Source organism: Podarcis melisellensis (assembly GCF_964234715.1).
Source record: "Podarcis melisellensis genome assembly, chromosome: 17".
In the NCBI taxonomy this organism is placed as follows: domain Eukaryota; kingdom Metazoa; phylum Chordata; class Lepidosauria; order Squamata; family Lacertidae; genus Podarcis; species Podarcis melisellensis.
This window is the reverse complement of record NC_138534.1, coordinates 26,639,005-26,651,528: the sequence shown is the minus strand read 5'-3', so window position 1 is coordinate 26,651,528 and position 12,524 is coordinate 26,639,005.

Sequence of the window (12,524 nt, the reverse complement as noted above, 5' to 3'; positions counted from 1 at the left end):
CCTCTTGTTTGGACCATCACCCATGTGCGGTAGTGGGCATTCTCATGAATAAGGACATATTTTCTAGACAGAATTAATTGTTCCCTTCTCTGTTGGGGGCTGAAGGCTAGTGTTCCAGATCTGTTGAGTCCTGCTGTTGAACATGATTTCGCTGGCTAGGAAATAGCTATCAGTTCATTTGAACTGGTGGACATGCAAGAGACTAGTTTTGTCCAGGATAGCATATTATGTGAAGATCTCAGGGGGGTCAATTTTCAGTTTAGAAACATGTCCATGAAACAACTGCACTGCCTGTGACACAGGAGTATAAACAAGCCATTTGAAAATCTAGACTCTTGCAACACATTATGCATTTGTGATACATTGAACCATATTCCACTGAACAGTTGCGGAAGCAGAACAAGGTCCATTGGTGCAATGGGATTTTCTCACCCCTCTCCACTTTCTCTCTGTGTGCCATCTCAAGTTGATTTGGATGGTTGAGGGAACCCCCAGAACAGTACACAAGGGAAGTGGTGGTGGTGGGGGAATTCCGGCAAGCAGACATTTGGCTCAAAAGAAGAATTATATTGTTGCCAACAGCACAGCTTGTGGTGTGTGTGTGGTTGTGATTTGTGTGTGTGTGTGATGCCTACAACCATTTATCAGGTTTACAACTCCTGTACTAAACAAAGAACAACTTTCAAATGTATAATTAAAATCATGTCTAGTTTGACCCTCCCAAAGCCAGGACTGCCCCATCAACCCTCAATCTGGCTTCTGCCAGTGCCTGCTTGCCTACTTACAACCATCTCAGCAAGTGGTACTGTTTGTCAGCTTCCTCCTCCTCAGTCTCAGTGTTGCCTTTATAGAAGAACTTGGCAGGGAAAAGGATGGGACAGATGAGAATGAGTTGGCTCTGTGTGTCATTGGCTGTGGCTCCACCCACTTCTGGTCCCCCTATCTTCTGCACTGCCAGTCCCAATGGACACCAGCCACCACTGATGAAAAGTCTCTGATGTTACTGCTCACACTAGCCTTGTGTCTTCAGAAAAACAGAACTGGCATTCAGCAGCACTCGTCACCTTCGTCCTGCTGCCACGCATGGAGGGTATTATCATCCTTTAAATCAAGATCCCCACAACCTTACTCAAGCCTCCTCTGGTTCAGTTCTGTCCTCTTTTGTGTGATACTCCCTGTGACCTCCGCAAGACCAGCAACAGCCCCGCGCAAGTGTCATCCAAGCCTTATTGCAATGCAGTAATAATAAGTGGACCCTTCTGGCCTTCTCTGTTTTGCTTATCTTATTATCATAACATTGTTTCACTGTGGGGTGCAGCTGTGGAATGGTAATACCTCTGAATACAAGCCAATGAAAATATACAACGCTGAAATGGATATGGTACGAGGACGATAAATCGCAAAGTATATGAGACATTAAAATATTGACACTTTGGTCTCGCATATAAAGGGCAATCATCCCCACATTTAATAGGACTGTAAAAGAAGGCATTTCTGTGTTCTTGGTTCCACTGACATTCTCCACAGCTTAGACACCATAAGGCAGAGGTGAACAGAGAGATCTGTCACTCTTTGCTTTGGCCTGGGATCTTGGAGTTTGACAAAAACTGCATATTCTTGGACACTTGGTGCAATTTCCTGCATTTGTGGGTTTCACATATGGTTGAGAAGAGCTACTTGAAGAATGCTGAGAGCCCAACTACAAGTCCACATCTGCACCATACCTTTTCAGCATTATCTTACCATAGCTTTGTCTAAAGCATCCTGGAAACTGTAGCTTGGTTGCTGAGAGTTTCTAAGAGACCCCTATTCCCCTCAAAGCTAAAATTCCCAGAGTTCACTGGGAAGAGAGATTAATTGTTAAGCTACTCTGGGAACTGTCACTCTGCATGAAGCAACAGAGGTATCCTAAGAGATCCTTCAGCATCCTTAGCAAACTACAGGACAAACTACATGTCATGGCAAAGAATTAAGGAATTTCCAAAGTCAGGTTAGATATAAGTAGAAAGTAATATCAGTAATTGCCTGCTGCCAATGCCAATCTCTGCCCCCATCTGTCATTATTTTGTAATTGACTCTGCCTCTGCACCACCATTTTGTGACTGGTGGGCAGGAATGTAACAAGGCATGATTTACCATTATGCCCTCTATTCATCGCACGCAGCACCATTTCTGTTCCACTGCAGTTGGTCTTCTGCCAATCACCACAAAATTTGTCTCACTGTTCACTGTGGCAGAATTATGTAACTTACGCAATTAATTATATACATTTCATGAATTATGTTATTCCACCCCATTCATTTCATTGCAAAGGTAACACAATAGAAATGGGAGAGAGGGCAACAGCAGTGAATCCCAATACTATTAATTTCAGACATGGGATGATGAAGCAAATGCCAACAATTTCTGCTCCCATCTCTGCTGGTGGGCCTCAGGAATTTTCAGCTGTGAGAAATGGGCTCTGAGGGTAGAGTGTTTTAGAATCCAGGGCTACAGGTTTTTGAATGAATGAATGAACAAACAAACAATCTGGCAGCCACCAGGCCCTGGGTATATCTCTCAAAGGGCAATAGGAAAAGTTTGCCAACTTTATCAAAAACTGCCATTTAATAATAATTTATTAAATAATAATTGTATTATCCAACGAAAAGTGCTGAAAGTAGTTGAAGTGAAGGGCAAAGAATGCTGCATTTTAAAAGGTGATTGATTTGATGTAGGAAGTATATAGATTGCATTATAGATTGGGTTGAAAAACACTGTGTGGGCATTTTGCTGGCTAGTGTAGTGCTGACAGAGATGTCTTAGCACTGTTTGCTACTCTCTCTGTTACTTGACAGCCACCTTTGTGTGGCATTGTGTATATTCATGTCTTTATAGCAGGGGTAATCAATATGGTGGTCTCCAGGTTATGTTGGACCAGGACCACAATCTCCTTGATCCCTGATCATGGACCACATTGGCTGAGGAGAGCTGTAGTCCCACAACATCTGGAGGGCAATATATTTACTACCCCTGGCTTGTAGTTTTCACTGATTCAGCAACATCTACGTACATAGTACTTTACAGAAAGGAGAGAGGAGAGAGAGACTATTTGCCTAAGGAGCACACAGTCAAAAGGGCTGTGGTGGAGAGAGAGGATTGTCCCACAACCTGTTGTTACAGTGGCCAAGCAGATACCTGTGGGATGTCTACAAACAGGAGATGAGTATAACAGTATCCTCTCACTTCTGATTCCCAGCAACTGCTCTTCAGAGGCATACTGGAGTAAGAGAACACAGACAATGTGCCTAATCACCATTGATAGTGCGATCCTCCATGAATTTGCCTAATCTTCTTTTAAAGCCATCCAGATTAGTTGACATCACTGCATCCTGTGGGAACAAATTTCATACTTGAGCAATGTGCTGTTGGAAGAAGAACTTCCTTTTTCTGTCTTGAATCTTCCAGTGTTCTGCTTCATTGAGTGGCCCCAATTTCAAGTATTACGAGAGAGGAGGGAGATATTTAGCATCATTTTATACACCTTTGCCATGTGTAGCCCCTTTACTCACCTTCCCACCCCCTAAACCAAACCAAAAAGGTGTGCTTACACAATGCATTTGTATTTGTGCCATGTTTTTTAGGGTGGCTCCCATATTCCATATTAATTTTCTGTGGAAAATGTTCAGTTTGGTTATGTACTTTTGGATGAGTTTCATTTAGTGTTCATGACTACTTTTGTTATGCAAATCTTTTCATGTTGTAAGCCACCTTGGGCATGGTTTTCACCATGGGAAGGCGGCATACTAATAACACGATGTATGTAAATCAGGGTAGGACCAACTGAAATCAAGGGGGAGTTTCTTGCGTGGTGAGTTCCCGCCTCCCACCAATAGGAATACACAGGACACCATTATTTTAGGTTAATGGCCTAAAATTAGGCCACAACTTTATTGGTTACAGGTGATGAGCTGTATTGGCTTAGGCATTGGTCCTATCGACTATCCGGCTTCAGCCTGCTTGCTTGAAGACCGGGAAGGGTTAACACCAGCTGCTGATGCACATCAACTTGGCACTCCCCTGGGGACACCGCTCAGGGCCATGCCTTCGGCCCTGGCCTCCATAGGCTTTGGACGGGGCCACGCCCCCAGAATCCTTTACCAAACTACCCTTCAATATGCAGGGCAGGTGATGGCGCTTCCTCCCCTCTACAATCTACTTAACAATACCAATACCAACGCCTAACCGCCAAAAACCGAGAAAGTTGTGACGATTTGCTACGAGGTAGGTGAAAAACCAAATGGCTGGTGCCAATTTGCCAAGTGGAAAAAATTCCTACCAGGCCCCTTAACGGCGACCAACCGAGGTCCACAGCAAGGTCAAAAGGAGAACACTGAAGGGTGGGCGGGTGGGAAACCCAAGCAGCTGAGTGGCCAAAGAGGGAGATTCCCGGCCGCGCTTGCCTTAAATGAGGCAAGCCACACCCCCTGGGCCAGCCAATTGGCTGGCCCGGGGATGACGCGGCCGAGGATTTCCCCAGATAGCATGGGGCTGGGAGCCAGCCACCGCAGACGTGTTGGGGGCGTGAAGCCCGCAACACCACCTCCTCCTGAGGTTGGAAGTGGCTTTCTCTGTAATCTTCTGTAGGATGGTCCTGCACAGGTGTTGGAGAAACAGAGCGCTATTTGGGTTACTGTGGTGGCAGTATTAAGGCCGTTAGACAGGGAACAGATGTGCAACATGCCGTCACCTCTCTTTGCCTACATAGCATGCGCGTGAAACATTCCACCAAGGTTTCTCTTGCACCTGTCAGGAGGCATATTAGTGGCATCCATCCAACTGACAGCTGAGGGCCAAAGAGCAGAGGACTTCAGGGAAGCCGAGGGAATGGTTTTCATTTATACACAAAACTCTGGAGTGTGACGTGCTGTGAGAGGCAAACATGCTTCCTTTTGATTTCATCTAGATAAAGTGAGAGCCCATGGTTTTTTCCTCTATAGCCCTCCAGTGTCGTTGACATGAGGGAATTGTGTTGGATTTATTAAGGGCTCTTCAGCGGGAATCGCTAACAGAAGTGTTGCTGGCATTTTAATATTGGGTCAAATTACACACCCTCTTCCCACAGGGGCGGCTCTGAACTCTCACCACATAAGACAGGGATGAGAGGATGTGGCCCTCCAGAATTCACTGTCTGGCTCTTAGGACTCTTCCCCAGCCCACACCTCCTCTTCAGACACATACCCCTCACACAGGTCACATCACTCACTGCTCCTGCTTACATAACATCCATGAGAGTTTTTGTCTCCCTTGAACCGAGATAAAGCTTCTTACTTGTCGGAATGTGGGATAGAGAGGGGTGTAGGAGTGTGCATTTGTAGAAACTGGCCTACCATAGGAAAGAAACCTTTACCATGGATGCTCCACCTACTTTTGCCTCTGGTCCTGCCCACCTCTGGAAGTTTGCCTAGAAAGGAATGTGACAATCAGTCAGGAGGGAAAGGTTTGCCACCTTGCTTATAGGACAATACAAAACCTTCTGTTCTTTCCCTATCTCCTCACCCCCACCCCACATACATGACCATGCATCCAGACATTACGTGGGATGAGATGCCCTTTTGCACATTTCCTTTCCTCTCCGGTGAGAGGGCACACACCATAGGCATCAACTCCTTTGGGTGTCTTCAGCTCCCTCAATATTTTTCAGCAGGCAACTCATCCCTAGGGTTGCCATATTTCAAAAAGTGAAAGTCCAGGTACTAAGGAAATTTGCCAAAATCTACACTTCCAACATGGGTTGCCCTATGTCTTGATTTTCCTGGACATTTCAGCGATTTCTGCCTGGACACTGCTCCTGACAACCGAATCCCGGCTTTCTCCTGGAAATTCTGGATGTATGCAGAGGTGGAGCATATGCCCACGCTGTCCAGGGCAGGTGCGCTCCCAAGGTGTGTGACACGGAGGGTGTACTGCCAGGCATGGAATAGACGCTCGGGTGCCCAGAGTGGTGTGTGTGCCCTGCAGCTGGGGGCAGAACAAGCCATTCACAGAGGCAGAGCGTGTCACCCATGGAAGGACCTAAGAACCTCAGAATGTAAGGTGTGTTTTTTAAAAAAAATATTTTTTACCAACAACCAAAACACAAACAGTGAAACCCCCCGAGGCGGCTGATACATTGGGTATACATAATCAATAATAACATATTCAAATCAACCATTTGTACAATTTTATATACGTTAACACTCCTCCATCCACAAGGTTCATTTAACTTTTAACATTTTAATTCCCCCAAATTGTTCATACCTACCCAAATAATTCACTATCTTCTCAAACCAATCCTCTTCTTCCTCACTGACCATAAACCCTTTCATTCTGTGTATCTTCACAGTTAGATATTCTAAAATTATAATATTATTCAGTTTTTCTCTCCATTGGTTCACCCCTAGCTCTTCTGCATTTTTCCAATTACTCGCTATAACCTGTCTTGCAGTTACCATCAATTTTACCCATTTTCATTCCTCTTTTGTTTTTAACTTGGTGCTACTCTGACTAATAAGAACCATTAATTTAGATATTCCCACCTTCCTACCCACAATTCCTGATATTCTCAGGATGTGAGTTGAGCTTCCTCAAGCAGACCAATGACATCCTGTTATCACAGTGGCTCACCAGGTTCCTGTGCGAAGGCCACAAGCAGAACCTGGTGCAGCAGCACTGCCTCCACCCTGTGATTCTCAGCCTTGGAGCCATCACACTTCTGACAGCAGAAATAGAACATGCCATCGAAGTTTCCCCTCTGTGAATTTGTCTAATCCTCTTTTTAAAGGAATAGTTGATGAGCTGGAGCCTTTTCAGGTATTTTGGAGGACCCTCCCGTTCAAGATAATAGCTGGTCATGTGGTTTGTCACAGAGTGCAATTGCTGCCTGGCTGAAAGCCAGCAAAGGAGAAGGTTGCGGAGGAAAGATCCTGAAATGTATTTTGGTGACTCGACACCCCCCCACCCCCAATTTTCGGTCAAAATGCCAAAAGTGAAATCTAATCTAGCGTTTGGTCTGCAAGGTGGACCAGCAAAGACCCTGCATGTGCAGTTTATAAATGACAGCTTGCTGTTGAGTTCAGTGTTGACTGCTTAGCTGGACAAAAACAAAATTAAAATTAAAAATGCATGTGTTTGCACAAATGTGCAAATATTTTAAATGTAAGCAAATCCAAGTGCATGTAGGTCAAGAAGGAAATAGAAACCATTAGTTGAAGGGTCGTCAGAACAAAAGAGCACCTTTGCCTCCCTTTCATTCCCTGCATTTAATTGCGAAGGGTGTGGCTGGAGACATTGTGGAGGCTGCACAGGCCATTCACCTGCAGGACCTTCCCAGGAAAGACAATTTTTCACAGGGGATTGTCCCCAATTTTTAAATGTAGATCTTTATCCCAGGTTGCTGCCTGCTTTGGATTTGAATTGATTTTTTGTATGTGCTGCTCTTTTTAATGGTTTTTATATTCTAATGCTTTTGGGGGAAAAAATTAACATGTGGAATGTTTTTGAATGTTTTTTTATAGGTGATTGTTTCATATATGTTTACTTATTATTAAACTGCTTTGGGATGCTTCATGGGAAGTGCTACATTAATTAATTTGCTAAATAATATCATAACATTAAAATAATTTATTATTTATATGCCACCCATCTGACTGGACTGGCCCAGCCACTCTGGGCTGCTTCAAACAAATTATGAAACCACAGTAAAACATCAAACATTAAAAATTTCCCTATACAGAGCTGCCTTCAGATGCCTTCTAAAAGTCACATAGTTGTTTATTTCCTTGACATCCGATGGGTGGGTGCAACTACTGAGAAGGCCCTCTGCCTGGTTCCCTGTAACCTCACTTCTTGCAATGAGGGAACCACCAGAAGGTCCTTGGAGCTGGACCTCAGTGTCCAGGCTCAACGATGGGGGTGGAGACGCTCCTTTATGTTGCCCCTACATGCCAATAGCATCGACCGATCACTTTTTGAGGCAAAATGTGGGATAGATGGAACTTCTGAGGCAATCCTTAACCCTTAAGTGAAGCGAAGGACAGTAGAAACAGTTTCTGTGACTGCTGGGCTCTCTGCCCTTTTTGTGCTGGCATTGAAATTATTTAAATTAAATTAAATTAATAAGAGGCATGTATAGTCCCCAAATGGTGAACCCTTATCAATGAATATCTCATCAACAGAGCTTGAACAGCAGGTTGGGCAAAAAAGCCCAGGCAACCGTGTGGTGCACGCCCAGCAGCAAATAAAATTTGCAACCATGCCTTTCTTTGTCATAGGCTTCCTCAAACTCATTATAGTCTAACTATTTGATTTAGTTACCGACATGCAATCTGTTATGTTATTGCTTCCAAGAAAAAAAAAAGCCGTATCCATTTACTACTTCTTTTGTTTCCGAGCTGTGCTGTGCCACGTTCGGCGTTTGCTCTTGGTACAGGAGACAGAAATCAGGAAGGCATTTTTGTTTTTCTGTTTTGAAAACAGCAATCTTAATGGCTCCTTCTTTGGAATTGGCAAGAGCTGCTGCTGGTAAGATATGACAGAGGAATAACCTGGCGAGCTCCACAGCTCAAACAGGTTCACAGCTGAGGAGAACCAGGGAAGCCTCCGCCCGTGAAATGCAGTGAGTATTGATGCGCTCTGCGCGGCGAGCATCCTTTCTCCCTAAGCACGTTTCCATGGTGATAGATCTAACAGGGGCTGATCTAGCGAAGCTGGTAACTGACCTGTTTGCTTTTATTGTTTAGGCATTTGTGTGCGTGTGTATTGTGTCTGTAGAGGAAAGCAGAAAATCAAATACTATTTGATTTGTGGTATCATGTAGATTCCTCCACCCCACCCTCTTTTGCTGAAGCAGACATTGTCTTTTAGGTCTATCCGTATGCAGAATTGCTTTCCCCATCTCAGCAGCTCCATTAGGCTGGTATTTCCTAGCTGTTTAGCTGAGGTAACTGCCATTATTTCCCAGTCTTTGCCGTGTCAGCAGCCAACACCTCCTTATCAGCTGTTGTGGTATCCAAACGTGTGCCGGAGTCAAATGCAAGTCATTTAGGATAGCTAATGATGGGGGAAGCGGCTGAATAACTCAATGTTGCAATATGAAATTGGTCCCATAAAAAAGAAGGGGAGCTGTTTTGTTGCAAGATGTAAATAACAAAAATCAACCACATATTTTGTTCTTCAGCGGTTGTTGGTTTTTTTTTGCCCCTACAGAAACAGGGGCGTACCATCAGGGAAGTGATATCTCTAGAGACAGGGATGAGGAGTCTGTGATGTGGCCAGACTACATACCGTATTGGCCCAAATATAAGCCGCACCTTTTTTCCAAATTTCAACAGTGAAAATTTAAAGTGTGGCTTATATTCGCAATCTTACATCGCCGGCAAAGCGGTGCGGCTCCTCCCCAGAAAGCAGCCCGGGTATTGTCTTTTTTTTCTCTCCCTCCTTCCTTCAATTTTAAAGGTGCAGCTTATTTGCAGGTGTGGCTTATATTCAGACCACTATGGTATTCAATCATTCCTGACTATTGGTTGTGGGGATGATGGGAGCTGGAGTTCAACAGTACCTGGAGGGCCACTGGTTTCTCATCCTAGCTCCAGATTGAAAAATTTGTCACTTTCTTGTATCGTACTAGGTTTCAAGTAATGTGCTAGCGTTTTTGCTAATGAAACTACAGTGGTATCTTGGTTCCCAAGCTTAATCCGTTCCAGAAGTCCGTTCCAAAAACAAAGCGTTCCAAAACCAAGATGCGCTTTCCCATAGAAAGTAATACAAAATGGATTAATCCGTTCCAGACTTTTAAAAATAACCCCTAAAACAGCAATTTATCATGAATTTTACTCTCTATAATCAATGTATTGTACTATAAAATAAATAAGATGTATTGTAAATGATGAAAATGAAAATTAATTTTTTTTCTTACTTGCTCTGATGATAGTCACTGTTTGGAAGGGGGACTTTTATCCATTTCCGTAGTCACACAATCAATCAAACAGCTGGACTGGGTTCCACATAGTCATGAAAACAAATTAACCAAAAAAGCCCCCAAAACAAAAACACAAAATAAATAGCAAACCCAAAAGTGCCAAATACAGTGGTACCTTGGTTCTCAAACTTAATCCGTTCCGGAAGTCTGTTTGACTTCTGAAAAGTTCAAAAACCATGGCACTGCTTCTGATTGGTGAAGGCACCCTGGAAACAATAGGCAACAGCCACATTGGACGTTCAGCTTCTGAAAAATGTTTGAAAACTGGAACGCTTACTTCTGGGTTTTTGGTGTTTAAGAACCAAGGCATTTGAGAACCAAGGCATCTGAGAACCAAGGTACCATTGTAATAGGTCAGAAGGTGTGGGCTTGTCTGAAAGGCTGTTTGGTCCAAGTCATATGTAAAGGGTTGTTCACCAACAGTTACCATCTGGGCAGCAGACTGGGCAGGCATGCAAGTCTTCCTCACTACAGTGAGATGTGTTTCTGTTTAAATGACAGTCATTGTTTCCAAGTTTGCATCAATATATATGCAAACTGTATACAAATCTTCATCCTCCTTTGCCCTTTTTAGGGGTGATGCACTTCCTATTTTCTGGCGATGTAGATGGGGACTCAGGTGGGAAAAGGAATGGGACTGCTGGCTGGCCAGCTGGCATTCCCAGGCTTTCATGGCATGTGGCTTTGGAACAAACTGGACTTTACAAAGGACGTGAGGCTGCTGCGCATCTCTTGCACATACCAGAAACACCTAGTAAGAGGCATGCTTGCTCTCTCATTGCATTCAGTGTTTCCACAACTTGGATTCAGATGGCAGTTCAAATTATTTTGGCAAAGATGTGGGTTGGATGCTGAGCTGCCTTGCCCATTAAAATAAATCAATAAAATTAAATAAATCAAACGATGTGTTAAATACTTATTTAATTATAATAATTAATAATAAATGAAATAAATAAATTAAATTAATAAACAGGGACAGTTGCCAGGTGTAAGGAGAGCTTGGGAGACTTCCATAGAGTGGGCACTAGAAGAATGTGGCAACTGAGGACAAGTTAGGACGGCCTTTCCCAACCCTAAGCTCTCCAGATACTGTTGGACTACAACTCCCATCATCTCCAAGCATCGGCCAGCTGTCTGGGACTGATGGGAGATGTAGTCCAACAACATTAGGAAGAGCATCAGGTTGGGGGAAGGCCGGTCCAGTAGCTTTCTCCTAAGGTTTTCAGGTTGGAGACTGGAAATTGACACTTTGCCAAAGGTGAGCATCCTGTGGACCTCCAGATGTTGCTGGATCCATCCATCCCAGTAGTAATGGAAGAGGAACATTTGGAGGGCCACAGATTCTCCATCCCCGTGCAACACTATTTTAAATTAGCTTCAGAGGTCCCCTCCTCCTTTCTTTTGATCTGCCCTTTTGACTGCTGTAGGGAGCAGGAGCCCAAGTGAGCTGCAGAGCTGAGAGGACTCCTTGAGTAGCTTCCTGAACTCTTTGTTTCTCCTGGGTAGCTCTTCTTTCAAACTGCTCAGTATCAAAAGGCATTCAAGGGCACTGGGTCATTCAGCAAGATAACTGCTGCCAAGGAGTTGACACTTCATAATAAAGATGTACTTGAAAGCATAATGCCTCTTCACAGTTGTAAAGAGAAAAAGAGGTGTTAAATGGCAGGGCAAGGAAGGAGAATAATCCCTTAACCCACATTCATCTAATGAACTAGAATTCCCTTGGAATTGAGTTTTCTTATGGTGGCCTCACAATTTGTCCTTATCTGTCATTTTCAATATATGCATGATGAAGAAAACATTATTTTTAGGGATGTCAGAGAATTCTGATAGAAATGGGAGTGGAGGTAGCCAATATTATTTATCTTTCCCATGTCCAGAATGGAAATTAAGCCATTCCTTTGTTGTTGTTTTCAATCCACAAATGATACATAATGTATGGGGGCACATCATGTGATGTGTCATGTGACATGTCATGTGACATGTCCTTTCCCCACCTAGCGAGTACTCAGTTGGAATGCAAGGGCATCCCGCTGCCATGATACTGGCACTCCTGCAGTAGGTGGGGAATGGAGAGCACGGAGCTGGGCTCTGGGCTCGGCCTTCTCTTCCCCACATGACATCGGACAGGGAGGAGGAGGTGGAGTGGACCACAGGATTTTGGGGGAGCCCAGCCCCCTCCTTGAAAAATTGGGGGCTGGACCCCTTAGCTCTCACCACTTGGCGCACCTGATTGAAATGAATTGTGTGGAATAATGTAATAATAAGATATTTAATTGTGTAAAATCCCACCATGGTGGACAGAGAAATGAATATTGTAGTTTTTTTTGTCAGAAGTTGAACCGCAGTGGAATGAAAACAGCGCTGAACGTGGTTTAAATGGATATTCCACAGAATGACTCAAAAGTGGCCACTTTAAAAACATGCAGGTATCTGCCCCCAATGTGTGCATATGTTGTTGTTGTTGTTTTAATATCCTATATTTTCTCCGAGAAGCTCAAAATGGTGTGTCCACTTGTCCCCCTTC